The sequence below is a fragment of the Talpa occidentalis genome, unplaced genomic scaffold (assembly GCF_014898055.3).
Source record: "Talpa occidentalis isolate TD23 unplaced genomic scaffold, MPIMG_talOcc4v2.1 talOcc4.14, whole genome shotgun sequence".
Taxonomy (NCBI): domain Eukaryota; kingdom Metazoa; phylum Chordata; class Mammalia; order Eulipotyphla; family Talpidae; genus Talpa; species Talpa occidentalis.
Window position 1 is genome coordinate 10,851,863 of NW_023601433.1, and position 11,995 is coordinate 10,863,857.

The following is an 11,995-nucleotide window of genomic DNA, read 5'->3' on the forward strand; positions in this document are numbered from 1 at the left end:
CTTGTTTTGTTCAGAAAAGTAAAGGCCTATTCAGCACCATCAAGTATGCCCTTAGGAGGAGTGGCAGATGAGGGCGTGTGGGGATAGACTGTATTTTCCCAGCACATATATCATGCTAATATTTTAAGAGGCAACACATTGTTTTAATTCAGGCTTCGAGGCATCATCCTACAACAATACAATTTCTTAATGACAGCTTTTATTTTGAAATGTAGATTCACGTGCAGTTATAAGAATTACTACACAGAAATTCCATATAGTTTCTTTTTTTTAAAGATTTATTTATTTATACAAGAACTGGGGTACAGGTCAGAGGCATAGGAAGGTAAAAGAATTCACCAGAGACAGAGCAGGAAGCAGAACAGGCAGACGGGAGAAGAGGGCAAGTCAGGAGAGGTCTGCTTCACCATGTGGGTTTCTCCCTGGCTGGCCGAGAATCGAACCCGCACTGCAGAGGCTGCAGACAGCGCTCAACCCACTGTGCCACTGGGGAGGCCCTCCATATAGTTTCTACCCAATTTCCTCCAATGGCAACATCTTAAAAAATAATAGTCCAATATCACAACCAGGGTGTCCGCATGGATACAAGCCTCAGACTTTGTTCAGATTCCCCAGTGTGCTTTTCACTTATTTGTGTGTGTGTTTAATTCTATGCAAAGGTATCACCTTTACCGGTCCAAAGGTCAGTCAAGAGACAGAACATTCCTATCATCACCTCAAAGATCCCACAATTGTGATATTTAAACTGCCCACCTCCCTTTCACCCTCTCCTCTCTAAGCCCCCCCAAACCCCCCACTCCCTCTGCAGTCACCAATCTGTCCTCCATTTCTATCATCTTGTCATTTCCAGAGCATTACAGAAATGGAATCATACAGTATATAAACTTTGGGGATTGGCTTTTACCCTCAGGGTCATGATGCCTGTGTCAATAGTTACTTCCTTTCATTTCAGAGTAATATTCCACGCTATGACGATATATCGTTTGTTTAACAGTCATGCTAAAATGATACTGTTTTTAAGAGTGAAAAATCCTGAATTTTAAAAATCAAATGTATCATTGAAATTCTCCCTATATAAAATTGAATGTAAAAGAAAAGTTTGTTTTCAAGGTGTGCTCTGTGTGTGTGTGTGTGTGTGTGTGTGTGTGTTCTCAGGTTGTATGGTTTGGAGGAAGTTTTCTTCCTTCATAGCAGGTACTATTCATAATCACCACCTAAAACTAATATCAAACATGGGTAAAAGAGATTGTGGTGTTCCAGATGAAAATTGACCGCTACTCATCTGAGTATTAAAATAAGCATTTTTGCCTTTTCTTATATTTTAGAGATACTCTTGATTTTAGATGTTTATGTTTAATAACTATCCTAAAAGAATACAGCTTTCTAAATAAACACCTCTTTTGTAAGTGACATAGAATTTTAGCTTGCTTGCAGATGGACCAAATGATATATTTCAACAGGGGTAATACACTCTTTGTTCATAAACATAATTTTAAACCATCATTTAAATACTATAACCCCACCTCAAGTTTTTCTATATATTTTAGGAAAGAAAACAGTGATACCTTTTTTTCAAAAATTTATACTTGTGTCTTGAATGTTCTATGGCCTTATAATCAACTGAGATTAAATAGATATGTTAAGGAGACTCCCTGGTGACACTGCAGGTTGAGCACAGCGCTGTGAAACTGTCCGCAGCCTCAGCAGTGTGGGTTCCAGCCCAGCCAGCAGGTAAGATACCCACATGGTGCAGCAGACCTCTCCTGTCTCACCCACTACTCCCCTCAGCAGTGTATTTCAGTCAGTCTACCTGTTCTGTTCCCAGCTCTGTCTCTGGTGAATCCTCTCACCCTCCCGCACATCTGGCCTGTACCCCGGTACTTGTATAAATAAATAAATCTTTAAAAAATAAATGTTAATATGGAATAGACAGTTATTTGATCTGAGGAGCAAGGGAAATGGTTTTTGTATAACATATATATATATACACACACACACACATATGTCATGGCAAAACATATATTTTTATATCTCTTTGTGAACTAAGATTTATTTTTTTTTAAGATTTTATTTATTTATTTATACAAGCACTGGGTACAGTCAGAACCGTGGGAGGGTGAGAGAATTCACCAGAGCCAGAACAGGCAGACTGACGAAGTACACTGCTGAGGGGAGCAGCAGGCAGCAGGAGAGGTCTGTGCACCATGTGGGACCCTCACCCAGCGGCCGGGGATTGAACTGGTGCTGCAGAGGCTGCGGGCAGCTTCGCAACCCAGCGCTCAACCGCTGTGCCACCAGGGAGGCCCAGATTTAAACTAAATTGCATCCCCTTAATCTCTCTCTCATCTGACTGTTGGTCTCAGCTTTCCCCTCCACACCGAGATGGCATAGTTTACAAAACTGTAAGTTTCAGGTGTCCATTCCTCACCTCGGCAACTGTACATCACAAACATCTGCCACCGAGTGTCCAATCACCACCCACCACCAAGCTCCCCACTCCTTCCCCCTGGTAGCCGCCACCACATGGCCAAGTCCAAGGGCATATTTTTGTTTTGTTTGATTGTTTTTGTTTTCTTTACACTCCATAAATGAATGAAATTATAAAGTATTTGTTATTCATTCTCCTTTTGGCTTATTTCCCTTAGTACAGTCCCCTTAAGATCTACCCAAGCTGTTGCAAATGGCATGCTTTTCTGTTTGTTTGTTTTTTTTATGGCTGAATAGTATTCCGTTGTGTCTATACCACAACAGTGCTGCAACAAACATAGGTGTGCGTATATCTTTTTGAAGTAGTGTTTTCATTTTCTTTGGGTAAATATCCAGAAATGGGAATATTGAATCTTATTTTCTATTTTTGAATCATAGGTTCTATTTTTAATTTTTTGAGGAAGCACCATACTGTTTTTCCAAAGTGGCTGCACTAATTTACACCAACTGCACAGGATTCATTTTTCTCTGTATCCTCACCAGTCACGTTTTTCTATTTTCATTAATTTGAAATAACACAGTTATCTTTTTGGCAAATTGCAAACATTTTCTTTGCCTATAAATACTACATCTAAAAGAAAGCCATGAAGTAGTAAATAATTGATTTAAAATTCCCTTTAATATTTCTTAATTTTAAAAATTCAGATCATTTTATATATGAATATAACTCTTTGGTTAGCTATTATACTTATGAAATTAATTAAAAATTATTTCTTTTCCCCCCCCAAGCCAAACGGTATCTGGTTTTATTAAAGAGACTTTGCATAAACAATCACGGTGTTTCAGGCAGGATTTGGGCAACCATGAATGGTGAATTAACAACTTTCAAACACCCCTCTTCCATGCCCCCACCAAATCAGAAAGCCCCTATAAAACCCAGTGAAGTGTTCATTCGATGCTCTAGACAGGGGAAGTTTAGAGAGAGAGTTGACATTTCACATTTAGCACGTTGTCTGACAACTTCTCATAAGCTGACCTTGATTTTCAGGAAATGAAATGAAAATGACAGATTTATCAATCTGAAGAGCCACCATTTGAAAAAGGGCCTGTAGTTCTTTGCCAGGATGCCCCTCTCCACGGTGATGCTGGAAAGTCCAGGATGCCTGGGTCGTAGCTTTGCTGCAGACAGATCTTAACACATCTCTCTGGGCTCAAGGGAGTCGAGTCTATGCTGGAGGCAGAGAGGCAGAAGAGGACGTAAAATCTAATTTTAGTTTTTCCCCACAAGGAATCTGTGCCAAGGTGGCTAATGTGTGTCAACACCAAGGAATCAATACCTCCTCCTGGGAACCAACAGGGAGTCACCCCAAAGCTAAAAGGCAGTTTCTCCTCCACACCAATCCCACTTGGAGACTTCCAGCTTCTATTAGTGGCACATGTCCCACCCCCAAAAACAACCACGAAGTGTTTGGCGTGCAAATAAATAAGCTAACTCCAAAAAAAAGTAAAACAAAATTCAAAAAAGTTTTTATAAAACTTGGTAAAAAATAGTGAATCAAGCTCTACAGTCACCAAAAGTACAGAGTCAGCAAAAATGCACAAAGGTCACTTAGCATCTCCAGGACCCTTAGCTTTCTGGGCCTGGTCTGTTCTGGCTTCTGCAGGGTTATCCTCAACCTGGCCAGCATCTGCTTTGCCCTTTTTCCTTTGTGTCTCTTCTCTCCCTTCTTTGCAGGAACCTCTTTTTTAGGCCAGGGCTCTGGCGTTGAAGGAGCAAGTTTAGTAGACAACCTGCAGGACTTCTCGATGGTTCAGCCTTCACCATGGCTTTATCTTCTTTAGCGCCCCCTCCTGCCTCTGTCTTGGGCATGGTGGCCATGGTAGTGGACCGTAGGCACTGGACTCTGGGCTTTGGGGGGTGACATGGACTTTGGGGGGGCCGAGTCATTTTTACCTCTTCTTCCTAAAAATGTTTCTTTATGCTTTCAAACTTGACTCCCCACTATGACAATGTGAAGTATGCTTTATATCCTAGTATAGTGATACCCTCTATAATAACTCAAACCATCCAGAATTCTGTTACTTCTGTTATTTTTTTCAATTTTTCACAAAGATCTATTTATTTATGCATACAAGAACTAAGGTACAGGCCAGAGGTGCAGGGGGTGAGAGGACTCACCAGAGACAGAGTGGGGAACAGAACAGGCAGACTGACTGAAATACACTTCTGAGGGGAGCAGCAGGCAAGACAGGAGAGGTCTGCTGCTCCATGTGGGTAGCTCCCTGGCCAGGGATTGAACTCATGCTGCAGTGGCTGCGGATAGCTTTACAGTGCTATGCTTAACCCCTTTTGCCACCAGGGAGGCTCTGCTTCTGTTATTTTAAAAAAAGTTGATTTCACTCTTTTTGAGCAGAAGTTTTTAGAATCTGTGTCCACTCTCTCCAGGTGTCAGCTAGAACTTATTTGTTGAGAAAAGAAGGTCAATGGAAAAACTCATCTAAAGCAGTCTCTGGGAAGCGCTGCTTTGCATCAGACATTGGAACTATCAGTCCATCCTCCCAGAAGAAAAGACAAAATAAAAACAAAACAGATCAAACAGGGAAATAATTGAGCATTTCCCCCTTAGGTTTCTGAAAGGTTTCACCTAAATTTGCACATTGAACTAACACAGGTTCTTTGAGAAGAGTTTGATTAAATATTTGAACTTAGGATTTCTTCATTTATATGTATCAGTTCCACCATCACACAGAACATACTTCTATTTATGGCAAACTTACCTGATCCTTGGGATATCTGATCTGTGTGGCATCTGGGGTTTCCCAGCTACCTGAGTGTTACACTGTATTTTTAAAAAATCATTAACTAAAAAAAAATTTCAAGGCTACCCTAAACTCAGTGTTAAAAATTTTTTCAATGTTTTTTTTTTTAGAAAAAGTAAGCTTGTCTATTCATAGAAATGAAAAGAGACACCACAACTGGGTTACCTCTGGGAACAGGACTGGGTGGGGGGAAACATGTTGATTTTTCTCATTTTCTACACATTTAAATTGTTTGCATCTTTAGAAAAAGAAACAATTAGTAGGTTATGTTTTTATAACCAAATTCTCTTCTTCATTTGTTTATTTTCTGTTTCTGTTCCTACCTACTTCTGAGAAAATGTCAAGATAAAACATCAAAGCATAAAAACCACAGGACGCAGATAACCTGAAGGAAACAGAAGGGAGAGATATTCAGTGCTGATTATAGTCAAATAGGCAATGACTTTGGCTCAAAATACCCTTGCAACTCTGGCATGACAACAAAAAGAGTTCTCATCCATGCTATGGACCAGCAGAGTGCTTTTTAGAAAAGAAGAAAGCTTACAAATGAATCCACTTTGTAAAAAATTTTCCTAGAATAAAGCCCAGCAGAAATTGATCAGATAGGTCCTTATAAAGTGATGAGCGAATATGGCTCAGAGAACTTTTTCAAGGATCTTATTAGGAAGGCGAAATTCTGTTCAAAGAGACCAGTCCCTGAATCACACTCTGGAGAAGTCTTTAAATGGTAACTGAGGAAAGGCTTGTCTGAGATTCTGTCGTCCTGATGATAAGAACACATCACTCTATACAAAACCACTGCAAGTTCCTATTGTTTTAACACTGTGAATTTTCTACATTCTTAAACCCAGAGGGAGATCCTGGTCTGCTTTCCATCACATTTCTAGCATAGCACACCCTTGGTGTTCCGAGTAGAGGACAGGCCACGGAGACATTTTTCATGGAAGCATGGAAAAGAGGAAGGGTTGGAAGTAATAAAAATTTAAAAAAGAAAAAAAATCCTACAATCACTATTTTGAACAAGAGAGAGCATGGAAATATAATCAATAATAACCCTCACCTCCCGCCACACAATCTCTGTTCTCTAAGTGTCTTCTCCAGTCTTTCCCCATCTTTGTTTTTAAGTCATTATAATCAGAGGGTGCATGCAATTTTGTATTCCTTTCCTCAGTGCACATTTTATCAGGAGTATTTTTCCAGATCTCTGAAATTGTCCTTTTATATATCAGTCTCCATATATGTTATTGTTACCTTAAAACTAGAATGAGGGGACATATTGATGGTCACAGATTGGATCTCAAAAAGGGTAATTTTCAAGATTAAGTATACTGATTCCATATTTTTAAATGCTTGCTTTGGAAAGTGCCTCCAATTCGGTTTATAATAAAATTCTTTGGTTATTAGAGGGTTGAGCAAAAATGCAATGTTTAAGCAAAAAGTTTCTGTTTTCAGCTAGAAAGATTTCCTTCCCTAGTCATAGAAAATATAGAGATAACTAGGATTGTTTGTTTTGTCTGTTTGGATTAGTGTTGCTGTGATCAATTTGTCTAAGCTTTTTATGTAATAAAGACATTAACTCTTGCTACACTGGTTGATCACATGCAACAAATGTTTTCTCTCATTTATTTGTTTGTTTTTAAAACATGGCCATGTTGGAATCTCAAGGCAGCTTCCCTCCATCACGAAACAGTCTCTACTTCCCAGCTGGCCCATGATCAAGAACGGCAAGTCAATTTTCATGTTAGTCTAAGCAAAACATAATTAGGAAGATAAATTTGCTGCCACCTCTAACATACACACAAAAATCACATGCCACTTATAAATCAATGTCAACACCAAATGGCTTGTGGATTTCCTGCAACCACGGTCTAAGAAGTGGTTCTGAAGACTGAATGTGGGGTGATTGAGTCTTCTTTTCGACAAAAAGGATCAAGTCTCTGGAAAAATAACTGATGCCAAAGCAATTTGAAAATGATGTCCACGCAATGCATTGACACACTTGTGATGGTTGAAAACAAGATGCATAATGATTAAGGTAATAGGGAGACTTCATCTCCACCACCCCTTCCTAGTTGACACTTGTGGAAATCAAACCCACAGCATGTAAATGCTGAAGGGGTCACAGACTCCATCAAGCCTAACCCCATCATTTTTATTTAATTTCGTTATAACCAGACCAACTAATATACAGGGAGAAACATTTGATTGTCCCTATGGAATGTTCTTTTTTTTTTTTTTTTGGATAAGATTAGCTATAGGAACGGGGTAAAACAGAAAAGAGGAAAATAAAAATCTTTAAGAAGGAAAAAAAATGGACATTTTTATTTCATCAAAACCAAATGAAAGAAAAGAAAAAAATGCAATGACAGAGGTTTTGTTTTGTTATGTGGAAACTGAAGCATTTTTCCATATAATTATTTTGGACTTGGAGATTTCTCTTAATGGTATGATAATTATATATCTGTGAAAAATCATCCTCCCCTTTTTGGGCAATGTCACTTATTTGTCATTTGTGTTGCATTTAGTTGAAGTTGAGAAGGAAAGTTTACTGTGTCAGAGAGTAATCATAGTTAGCTCTGGTAGTCTGTAGTTCTTAATGACACGCTAGATATCATGGAGTAATAAATGCTTTTTTAAAAAATGGAGCCAAGAATATGGAAACTAGCTATTAATTTGGTATGGCGTGGTTTAGCTAATGTAACTTGTTATTCCATTAATATTGTGTCATTAGCTGCCAAAGGAAAGTACAAGAATTATGATGTGCTGTCTTGTAAATTACTATGGAAGAAGAAAGAGAGAGAGAAAGAGAGAGAATTCTCTTTAGTCTTCCATTGCCTATGAAAGCCCTTAAGGAAAAAAATAAATATATATGTAATATATATAACAAAAAGGAAAGTTGAGATTTATAATTTGAGGATACTGGAGAAATATAACAATATGCAATTCAGATTTTTAAAAAATAACTAAAACTATTTTTTCCAAGGAAGGTTAAGGATGTTTTTAATGCACCTCTCCATGACTATAGGCTATTTAAACGCTTTTCAAACAACTAAAATTAGAAAAATTCCATATAGGCTTGGTTTGTCTCTGTTACACAGACTTCGTTGCTATGACAGCAACATGATACAATTATTTATTGCCATGACAATCTGCTGTAAGTTTTAAAAATACGTTATCTATTTTTATTAGTGTTGTCGATTGTGCTGGGAAGGGTTACCACCACTTCACATAATCGAGAGAACCCGGAATGCAGGGAACAAGTGGCAAGCATTTTGCTGGAGAAGCAGAGCACAGAACAAGCCAAATTCCTTGGAATCCTTCGTGACACGCACATCCTCCAGGAACAACAGCATCCCGACCAGCTGTCTGGCTGCAGTGAGCATTTTGTCAGGGGAATGTGGGCTCCACTGATGCTTTCCACGTGGCTTCTGCACTGCCACGTTGGGTCAGTCTCACATGGGAGAGTGACCAGCTCCTGGAGATTTTCCTGCCCTGAGAAGGCAGTTGGGTTGATAGTGGGTGGATGGGTGGGGTGATCCCCCACCTTGTGCCTCAGTGGTGCTCACTGCCCCTCTCCTTGCCTCTCCTCTCTGTTGTTGGTCCCAGCCTGCCAGACTTGTAGAAGACAATAGAAATCATACTACTCTTGGTGATCAATGCATGTCTTATCCAAGAAACAGTATCCTATTATTTGCATTTGACTCCACATTGAATCATCAGCAAATAACTAGTTAGTTAAGTCATCTTGGAAGGTTAGTTTTGTTGCTGGTTCTAAAATATAAAGTTTTTCTTACAAGTGGGTAAGAGTCAATCACTTCCCTGCAAGCCAGCTGAATACTTACTATGTGGTGTATGTTACACCAAGTTCTTTGCCTTCTTAGCATAGTTGTCACTCAACAACAATCCATGCAGGAAGTGTGACTGTCATTCCCATTTTACAGATGAGAACACTAAGACTGTGCTGAGAGGGGGCTTGTCCAGGGCCATCTGTCAGTACTTGGTGGGACGCGCCTGATGCTACATGCTCGGAGGACACTCAGGAGGAAAAGGACATCCCTGCCCCCACATAAGACCTGGTCACAGAAATGTTCCTGACAGACATGGGGTGATGAGCTGGAGCTCATGGAGGCACTTCTGGTCCTTACAAAGTGTCTGTCCAGGAAGAGGGGAGGGTAACCCCACACTCCCAGATCTCCTCACCAATCCAGATGCCAGGGGTGGGTTTATAATGTCAGCCACAGCTTGCCATTGCAAAGTGTTTTCTGTGCCCAGTGTTTTATCCAAAAGACAGGAATGGCATCATAATAGATGACCAGACCAACACCAACCAGTTTGTTAAGTTGTCCTGGAAATTAGTCTTTTGTTGCTATTTGTACAAACCAGCCTTCTTCATACAACTCAGTAAGAAAATGATAACTTGTTGCCCTAGTGGACATAGAAAGATGATTCCTCTCTCCCAGTACACACACACTCACACAAATTATCAATGATCATATAATATGTTCATGCCAATGAGTGAGTTTTAAAAATTCAAACTCATTGGTAATTAGACAGGCAAGTCAAAATAAAGGAGTAAATTTTTTTGATCTTTAAATGTGTTGCCTGAATGGTGACATTGATGCTGGGGTTTTAAATTATTTGAAGCTTTCAAGGAAGTATTTTAAAACTATTTATCAAAATCTTTTCACAACACGAGCATCTTCTGTTTCAGAAATTCTACTTTTAGGATATATTCTGAGTATATGGAAATATTTGCTGTAAGTTGTATACAAATATCTCCCCATAATGAATTAAGCTATGTTTTGGCAGTCATTAGATTAGTTGCCATGTAGATATTAATAATTATATTTACAGTATATTTAATAATATGGAATATCATTCATGATGCACTCACTCCACATGAATGATCACAGTGGGTTATTTCTGGGAGGTGGGGTGATAGCAATTTTTATCTTATGATTTGTGTATTCCTGTTTTTACTAAATTTTCTTGCATGAACATAATTTACCTGGGTGGCTGTCTTGTCGCACTGACTGTGATAAATCTGTAAGTCACATTAGAGATGATGGTGAACATGGAGAGACATCGGTTCAGCCTCTGCTTTTATCATTTCAGATAAGGATACAATAACTGTGAAATATTTGTGTTTCTGCAACAGTTTTAAGTAAGGGAGACGGGAAACCTACGTAGGGTTGAATGTCAATGACCCCAGTCCTAGATGGGGCTTGTGAGTAATGAGGGGTGAGCAAACTGAGAGCTAAACAGAAGTATCTTACATCAAATTTATGTCCTGTATTTATTTTTAATTTGAAAAAGGAAGATTTTCAAAATCCTTTCTCATTGACATTAGATTAGGAGGGTTATGAGGGCCTTCTTGTTTTCCTGCCTTTATATAGACATTCGTATTCCTGCTGGTATTTACACTGAGACAACACTGAGGTTTATATTCCTTTGTTAACATGTTCAACAAAAGGATACTTTTTCATCAAGAAAATAATTCTAGTTCACAAGATGGTAATAGACACCACAAGATGGAATGGTATTGGGAGAAATTGAACCTCCTCGTCATGTAAAATTACTAAAGAAGCAGCTGATAGTGGAGTCTATGAATTGAAATTAGAGGATTATTGCTTCTGGAAAATTATTTCTAAGAACTCTCAATTTTAAATTAAAAAAAAAATTGAGGCATAGCACAGACACAATTACCACATCCTTGTTCCAGAAAAGAAAAAATTTCATTTAAAGAAAAATATGATTTTCATTAAAATGTTATCATGGAAGTAATAAACACACAGAGATATGTTTTTTCCTGAAGATTTTCCCTGTCAATAGCTTGAGTTCATGTAAGTCTATGTTTAATAATGTCCAAACCTTGGTAGGACACCATGTTGCTGACAGTGATGATGGAGGTGATGATGATGGTAGTGATGACGGCCATGAGGAAGGCTGACTAATCACTGCAACAACTGTCACAATTTTGGAAGCACTTTCCTCCCTTGGAAGTGATCCTCTCCCCATTTCAGTGAGGGGTCCAACCTTTAACACACTCCACTGGGACTACCCCAGGCTCCTCAGATCACTTCCTCATGCTATCATTGAACTCGGTTACCTACCTATTGTGTCTTCTGTGACCTGGAAGTTGAGCCTAGAGGCACAAATCACAGCGAGGTTAGTCTTTGCCATGTGCTTTCCTCGAATTGCATCATAGTGGGGGTAGGGAATGGCAAGTTGTGATGCTGAGCTTGATCATTCATGAAAGATGGTCCCCTATAGAACTCTTTTTGCATCATGCTTGTATCTAGTCTCTTATAATTTTCCCCTAATGGTTTTACCAGTCATTGAAGGCTCTTGCCTGAATCAGTTTTTGCACTGGGGTTTACCCAATGATGGTTTTCTAATTTTACATCTCTACATTTATCAGGTGACATTTTTGTTTAAAGAACTCCCTCTTTTGCATATTCATTGACTTCTATTATTCATTAATGAATATTTATTCATACAATATGCTAGAATCAACCACAGTCATCATTATTTTGATGCAAAAAATATCCTAAATTTGGTCAGCAGGAAATCATTCCAATGTCTCCCGTGTCCTTTTGACATGATTGCATTCATCTTTGAGTGCTGAACAGACCTAGAGTCAGCCATTTCTCACAGGTTCCTTGGTTCCTTTTTGTGCAAAATGGTCTGGGCTCCAGCTCTTACTACGGGGTTGTCATTGCTTCCAGGGCTTGCCAATGGGAAGAAT

At 39.0% G+C, this 11,995-nt stretch overlaps 1 pseudogene; it reads right to left on the reverse strand.

The window, feature by feature from the left end:
* Positions 1-4,032: 4,032 nt before the first annotated feature.
* Positions 4,033-4,297, reverse strand: LOC119245187 (non-histone chromosomal protein HMG-17-like; annotated as a pseudogene).
* Positions 4,298-11,995: the final 7,698 nt, after the last annotated feature.